Genomic DNA, 7838 nt, shown 5'->3' on the forward strand with positions numbered 1-7838 from the left:
TTTGGGGTGGGGTACCTTAGGAAATGAGAGCACTGGGCAGTTTGCAATACATTGTTAAAGGTGCTGCGAAAATGTGGGCAACTGGACAGTAATGGCAGAAGACCACACTCAGCCCACTACTTTAAATGGGGCTTTCCAGTAATATATGTAGAGCACATGTCCTTAGGATTGGCCAAAAATGTGACCATATGGGGACGTGACCCCAGGCTCTTACCAATCAGGACAATGGGGTTGTGCGCTTCTTGAATGTTACAGCAGGACATCTATACGTGCAGCTGTGCCAACTAACTGCAGCACTGCATCACTAAGGCTACTTTCACACTTGCGCTTGATCGGATCCGTTCTGAACGGATCCGATCATATTAATGCAGACGGAGGCTCCGTTCAGTACGGATCCGTCTGCATTAATAACTTAGAAAAATTTCTAAGTGCGAAAGCAGCCTGAGCGGATCCGTTCAGACTTTCAATGTAAAGTCAATGGGGGACGGATCCGCTTGAAGATTGAGCCATATGGTGTTATCTTCAAGCGGATCCGTTCCCATTGACTTACATTGTAAGTCTGGACGGATCCGCACGGCCAGGCGGACAGCTGAACGCTGCAAGCAGCGTTCAGCTGTCCGCCTGGCCGTGCGGAGGCGAGCGGAGGCTGAACGCCGCCAGACTGATGCAGTCTGAGAGGATCCGCATCCATTCAGACTGCATCAGGGCTGGATGGAAGCGTTCTGCTCCGCTCGTGAGCCCCTTCAAACGGAGCTCACGAGCGGACAGCAGAACGCTAGTGTGAAAGTAGCCTACCAGGTCATCCATGTGTTTTCCCACCTCCAATATTTAGCCTCTGATTAAAAGTGCCTAAATGTATGTCTCTGTTTGCAATCTGTAACTCTCCATTTGTTGCAAAACTACTACTATCAGCATTCGCTAACAATCTGGTGCCCTCAGTGGATGATGGAAGTCATAGATTTGCAAATCTGGGTGAAAGGACACATTGTAAGGGACGAGATATTTGCAAAAAAAAAAAAAACGTTTACCACCAACTCTGTGCACTCAGCCCTTGCAGGACAGAAATGAATGATCTGGCCAGTTTTACAGAAGCATCATATTGGTGCATTTGTGCACCCATGTTACAGTGAGACTGCAATTCTAATGACCCGCAACTGACAGCACCATAGGGATCATTGGGTCATTATACCCGCAATCAGTCTGTGACTTGCAGCCAGAACACGAGTGCACGAATACGCCTATATTGTGCTCGTATGCAACTGGCCTAAGGGATATTGTGACTTTTTTGGGTCAGGACATAACAGCGTTCCCAGTATGAGACCAGTCTACAGTATCCCATTCAGCAGCAGAGCATGCTGAATATTATTAAATTAATCTTCTATATTCCACACATATATATATATACAAATGTTGTAGAAAAAACATAGTAAAGTCCAATACACGGAGGCAGAAGCACGTCGCTGCTACCACGACGTTTCGGGCGTGTGGCTCCTTCTTCAGGCATGATCAGTGTTCTTCTCAACGTGAATAAGCACAGTAACATGCTTTTGTCTGCCTCCGTAAACTTGACTTTGTATACAGTATGGACTTTGATATGTTTTAACTACAACATTTCTATATTTATATGTGTGGTATAAGGAAGATTAATTTACTAATATCCATCATGCTTTGCTACTGATTGGAATTCGTTGGAAGTTTGCAAGAGAACCTCTGAGCTGTGCTATAGCCGATTTTGGCGCACTATATGTGGAATCCTTTACCAGTACCATACCAGTATATCGGAAATTCCAGAATGTTACAGGAGCAGAAGGCAGAACCTCCATAGGCAATGATAAGACTCTTAGTTATAGCAGAAACATTTTATACAGAAAGTTTGCAGTGAATTCTATAATCCAGAACAGCCTGGAACCCTTCAATCCCTGTTAGTGTCACGGCCTAGGGTTTGTTGTGTGACACTTCCCTGCATTTGGTTGTCCGTGGCAACGTGTGGTCTTTTGTGCGTGTGGTGGCAGTGTCCCAGCCCTATGGCTGATCCCCAGGACATGATTGTCACACATGCCGTTGCCCGCGGCAACAGGTGTAGTGTGTGTTTTATGTGTGTATTCCCCTTTTAAGTGTCCGTCTTCCCTTACCTTGTGTTTGAAGGGTTAATTCCCTTCTGTGTCTGTGAACACTGGGTGTGTTTGTTGGGTGTGGCTACTTGGGCCTATAAAGCCTCACTGTTAGCTCCAGTCTGTGGGTTACTTCAGCCATGCTTAGCTGGAGCAGCCTCCTGTTATTTCACCTGCCAGTGGGGGCCACCCTTGTGGTCATAAGTTTATGTCAAGTTTATGTGTGATGTCTATTTGATCTTTTCCTTGTTTTTCTGTGCAGCTATGGATCTGGGTCTCCGTGTGTGGATGCATTGGGATCTTCAGCTTGCCACCACAGGGATCCAGTCAGCAAGGCTGTGGCAGGTAGGTGGAACTGGTTCAGTTCACCTGCCATGTCCATAGATCTGTTTGTGTTTCCCCTTTTCCCTGCAGCTTGGCCAGTGAAACCCCTGTTCCTCCGTGTCCAGAAGGAACAGGCCGTCTTACCCTGACTCCTAGTCCAGGGACCGGTCGGAGGGTGAGTTAGGGATCCGAGGTTCCTGAGCATGGGTCCTCCTACCTTAAAGGTCGGCCCATGCAGCTAGGAGTTGGGGTCAGATTAGGGATGCGATTAGGAGGTGACCTGCTCCCTAATTCTGTCGTCCTGGCCGAGCAGGGGTTAACATCATCTGGCATCGCACGGCTGAGGATTTTCCCCATCCTCAGCCGTGACAGTTAGATGCTGACTAAAGGACATAAAAGGATAGACACACCACAGCTATAGGAGCACATATATATATATATATTTATATTTTATTATTGTTTCTCTAAATACACAGAATGTGACAAATACATACATATTAAGACAAACAATTGTGAGAAAGACACTCCATTTTAGGCACCATGTGAATAATCGATGTACAGGTAATTCCTTTGAATCGGAATAAAAAGAGAAAAAAAATCAAGAAGGGAATAAAGCAGCAGGTAGCAAAGGAAAATTAAAATGGTGCCCCCTGGTGTCCCTACCGTTACATGATCCAGGACAAGACTGCGCCATGAGTCTTCTATCCACTGTAGTAGAAGGCTAGCATGACTTTCTGGCTGGATCCCACCCCCCACATTGCTGTAGTAAGACTAGCCATAACAGGGCCCCTCTCTGCTTATGGGCCCCATGATAGCTACATGAACATCCTCTCTAGCACCTTTGTAAGTAGGATTAGGTTTTTAATTGCAATGCAAATGTCTTGACACAGAAAATAAAAATATTCATTATGGATAATATAATAAGAGACACGTCATTACATAAACGTGACCAATAACCAGCTTAAAGTTAGACATTGCACATCCTAAGGATCATGGGCATTAATACATTCAGCAGATTAGCAGGATTAGGTTGTTAGATCTGGGAGTCGTCCATTGCACCCTTCAGCTGAAAAGTATTATAACTGAAACAACAGCAATGTTGCCCTGTATCTTGTACTATAGACTCAAGGATTGTCCCAGTGATGTGTGCAGTGATTTTTCATCAGGAAACTGCACATTTCAACGATTTCCTGAGATCTATATAGACTGTAAAACACATTGCACAAAGTGTAATTTGTATTTGCACAGCAAAAGTGAATGATAGATTTTGCATTTACCATTTCCACCACTAGGTGGAGCTTTTGAGTATTGTACTACTCTTACATGAATTAAAGGGCATGACCTACTTCTGTTAATAGCACATCATGTGGCCAGTCTTGATATTGCATGCAAAGTGTGTTACTTTTAATAGAACGTTATCTCTACTTTTGTCAGTAGGAGTCTATGCATTTCAGTTCTATTAAAGTAAATCAAACTCTTGTCATAACAACATGTACAGTGGATATAAAAAGTCTACACACCCCTGTTATAATGTCAGGTTTCTGTGATGTAAAAAAATGAGACAAAGATAAATAATTTCAGAACTTTTTCCACCTTTTTATGTGACCTATAAACTGTACAACTCAATTGAAATACAAACTGAAATCTTTTAGGTGGAGGGAAGAAAACAGAAAACATATAAAAATAGAATAATATGGTTGCATAAGTGTGCACACCCTTAAACTAATACTTTGTTGAAGCACCTTTTGATTTTATTACAGCACTCAGTCTTTTTGGGTATGAGTCAGCATGGCACATTTTGACTCTTCTTTGCAAAAAACCCTTCAAATCTGTCAGATTGCGATGGCATCTCCTGGGCACAGCCCTCTTCAGATCACCTCACAGACTGCGATGGCATCTCCTGGGCACTGCCCTCTTCAGATCACCTCACAGACTGCAATGGCATCTCCTGGGCACTGCCCTCTTCAGATCACCTCACAGACTGCGATGGCATCTCCTGGGCACAGCCCTCTTCAGATCACCCCACAGATTTTCTATCGGATTCAGGTCTGGGCTCTGGCTGGGCCATTCCAAAACTTTAATCTTCTGGTGAAGCCGTTCCTTGGTGATTTGGATGTATGCTTTGGGTCGTTGTCATGCTGAAAGATGAAGTTCCTCTTCATGTTCCGCTTTCTAGCAGAAGCCTGAAGGTTTTGGGCCAATATTGACTGATATTTGGAACCGTTCAGAATTCCCTCTAGCTTAACTAAGGCCCCAGTTCCAGCTGAAGAAGAACAGCCCCTTGGCATGATGCTTCCATCGCCATGCTTCACTGTGGGGATGGGGTTCTTTTAGTGATGTGCAGTGTTGTTTTTGGGCCAAACATATCTTTTGGAATTATGGCCATAAAGTTCAACCTTGGTTTCATCTAGGGATCGACCGATTATCGGATTTACCGATATTATCGGCCGATATTCAGGATTTTGAACGCTATCGGTATCGGCATCTATTCTGCCGGTATTCCGATAGTGTATGGGGAACACAGATCGCGCTGCTGACAGCGCTCTCCGTGTTCCCCTTAGCAGCACAGGGGAGAAGGAGCAGTGTCTCCTCCCCCTGTGCTGCTGCTGCCGCTGCCGCCAATGTAAGGACAGGGGACAGGAGGAGGGGAGGAGCTATGGCCACTGCTCCACCAATGAAGCTTAATCTATCATTCATTCATATACAGGAGGCGGGAGCTGCAGGATCACATAGCCGGCTCCCGGCCTCTATGAGCTGTAGCTGCGATCTGCGGTAGTTAACTCCTCAGGTGCCGCGGATCGCAGCTACAGCTCATAGAGGTCGGGAGCCGGCCGACTATGTGATCCTGCAGCCAGCTCCCGCCTCCTGTATATGAATAAATGTGAGATTAAGCTTCATTGGTGGCGCAGTGCGCCCCCCCAAGCCCCCCAGTATCAGACATTGGTGGCGCAGTGCGCCCCCCCCCCAGTATTAAGCATTGGTGGCGCAGTGCGCCTCCCCCCCAAACCCCCCAGTATTAAGCATTGGTGGCGCAGTGCGCCCCCCCTCCCCCCCAGTATTAAGCAGTGGTGGCGCATAGGGCCCCCCCACCCCAGTCGCAGTGCGCCCCTCCACAGGATCCCCTCTCCCTTGCTCCTCCGATCGGAGCCCCAGCAGTGTAATGCTGGGGCTCCGATCGGTTACCATGGCAGCCAGGACGCTATTGAAGCCCTGGCTGCCATGATAAGCTCCATGCTGCTGTGTGCACAGAGCACAGAGCAGCAGGGAGAGTGTGAGCTCCTATTCACCCTGATAGATCTCTATCAGGGTGAATAGGACAAGGGTTCTAGTCCCTAAGGGGGCTAAAAGTTAGTTAAAAAAAAAAAGTTACAAAAAATAATAATAAAAACACCAAAATATTAAATATAAATGAAAAAGAAAGATTTACAAAAAAAATACACATTAACAATAAACATTAATTTTCAGCAGATTTGTGGGAATTTTGTATTTTTTTTTCAAAAATGAAAATTTCCAGAATATCGGTATAAATTATCGGCTATCGGCCTGAAAGTTCACAAATTATCGGTATCGGCCCTAAAAAATCAATATCGGTCGATCCCTAGTTTCATCAGACCAGAACACCTTTTCCCACATGCTTTTGGGAGACTTCAGATGTGTTTTTGCAAAATGTAGCCTGGCTTGAATGTTTTTCTTGGTAAGAAAAGGCTTTCGTCTTGCCGCTCTACCCCATAGCCCAGACATATGAAGAATACGGGAGATTGTTGTCTCATGGACCACACAGCCAGGACTTGCCAGATATTCCTGCAGCTCCTGTAATGTTGCTGTAGGCCTCTTGGTCGCCTCCCAGACCAGTTTTCTTTTAGTCTTTTCATCCATTTTGGAGGGGCGTCCAGTTTTTAGTAATATCACTGTTGTGCCATATGTTCTCCACTTGATGATGACGGTCTCCACTGTGTTCCATGGTATATCTAATGCCTTGGACATTCTTTTGTCCCCTTCTCCTGACTGACACCTTCTAACAATGAGATCCCTCTGATGCATTGGAAGCTCTCTGTGGACCGTGGCTTCTGCTGTGGGATGGGACTAAGAACACTTCAGGAAAGACCAACTAGAGCAGCTGCACTTTATTTGGGGTTAATCAGAGGCACTTTACATGATGGCCGGTGTCTGCTGACTCCTATGTAACAGGATTGTGGATGTGATTGCTTAATTCTGAACACAGCTACATCCCCAGTTATAAGAGGGTGTGCACACTTATGCAACCACATTATTATTATTATTATTTTATTTTTATTTTTTTCTTCCCTCTACCTAAAAGATTTCAGTTTGTTTTTCAATTGAGTTGTACAGTTTATAGGTCACATTAAAGGTGGAAAAAGTTCTGAAATGATTTATCTTTGCCTCATTTTTTTTCAGCACAGAAACCTGACATTTTAACAGGGGTGTGTAGACTTTTTATATCCACTGTATATATGGAAATCTGTGAGCTAAGTTTGGAAAGAAAGTATCTTTACCTTTCATCCAACCAGTCACTGAGGATCTCGGATTAGGGTACTTTCACACAAGCGTTTTTGTTTTCCGGTATTGAGTTCCATCTTAGGGGCTCAATACCGGAAAAAAACTGATCAGTTTAATCCTAATGCATTCTCAATGGAGAGCAATCCATTCAGTATGCATCAGGAGGTCTTCAGTTCAGTCACTGTACGGTTTTTGGACGGAGAAAATACCGCATGCATTAATGCCTAAGTGTTCCGAAAAAAAACGGATCCGGCTTTGCTGTCTGCGCATGCACAGACCTTTTAAAAATGTGAAAAAAATAAATACTGGATCCGTTTTTCTTGATGAAAACCGGAGAGACGGATCCGGTATTGCAATACATTGGTGAGACGTATCCGGATCTGTCTACAAATGGTATCCGTTTGCATACAGATTGCCGGATCCGGCATGCAGTTCCGGAACTGCCTGCCGGAATCCAGCAACGCTAGTGTGAAAGTACCCTTAGGCACTACCATTTAATGTACCTGCCATAAAGACATGTTATATATGATTGTTGATAGAAGAGAGTCCACAAATGCTTCCCCCGACACTGTCATAGCAGCTATTGCAGCTACCACGGTTCAGTGCTAGTTTTGTAAGTCCATATGTAGTTGGCTCCCTCTAGTGGTGGCTGTAGGTAGTCAGAATTATATGAATTATGCAGTCAGATAAACAGAGCTCCCTTACATAGATATTTTCTGGAATTATTCAATGCTGAATTTTAGGCCTAAAATCTGAATGGGGGGGGGAGCTTGTACATTTACCACCCTTCTCAGTGGCGAAAGTCGGCCCCTCTGAGCTTTAAGTTGGGCCTTATCATTTCTGTATCAGAAGATAGACAAAAGTGAAGGTTGAAGGATATCTAGT

The 7838-nt window shown here is 44.8% G+C and overlaps 1 protein-coding gene across 6 annotated transcripts in view; it reads left to right on the plus strand.

Annotated features, from left to right (window-relative positions):
• Window positions 1-7838, plus strand: part of LOC122920145 (keratin, type I cytoskeletal 9-like) — a 125769-nt gene that overhangs the window by 11796 nt on the left and 106135 nt on the right. The window lies entirely within an intron of this gene.

This window comes from Bufo gargarizans, chromosome 10 (assembly GCF_014858855.1).
Source record: "Bufo gargarizans isolate SCDJY-AF-19 chromosome 10, ASM1485885v1, whole genome shotgun sequence".
In the NCBI taxonomy this organism is placed as follows: domain Eukaryota; kingdom Metazoa; phylum Chordata; class Amphibia; order Anura; family Bufonidae; genus Bufo; species Bufo gargarizans.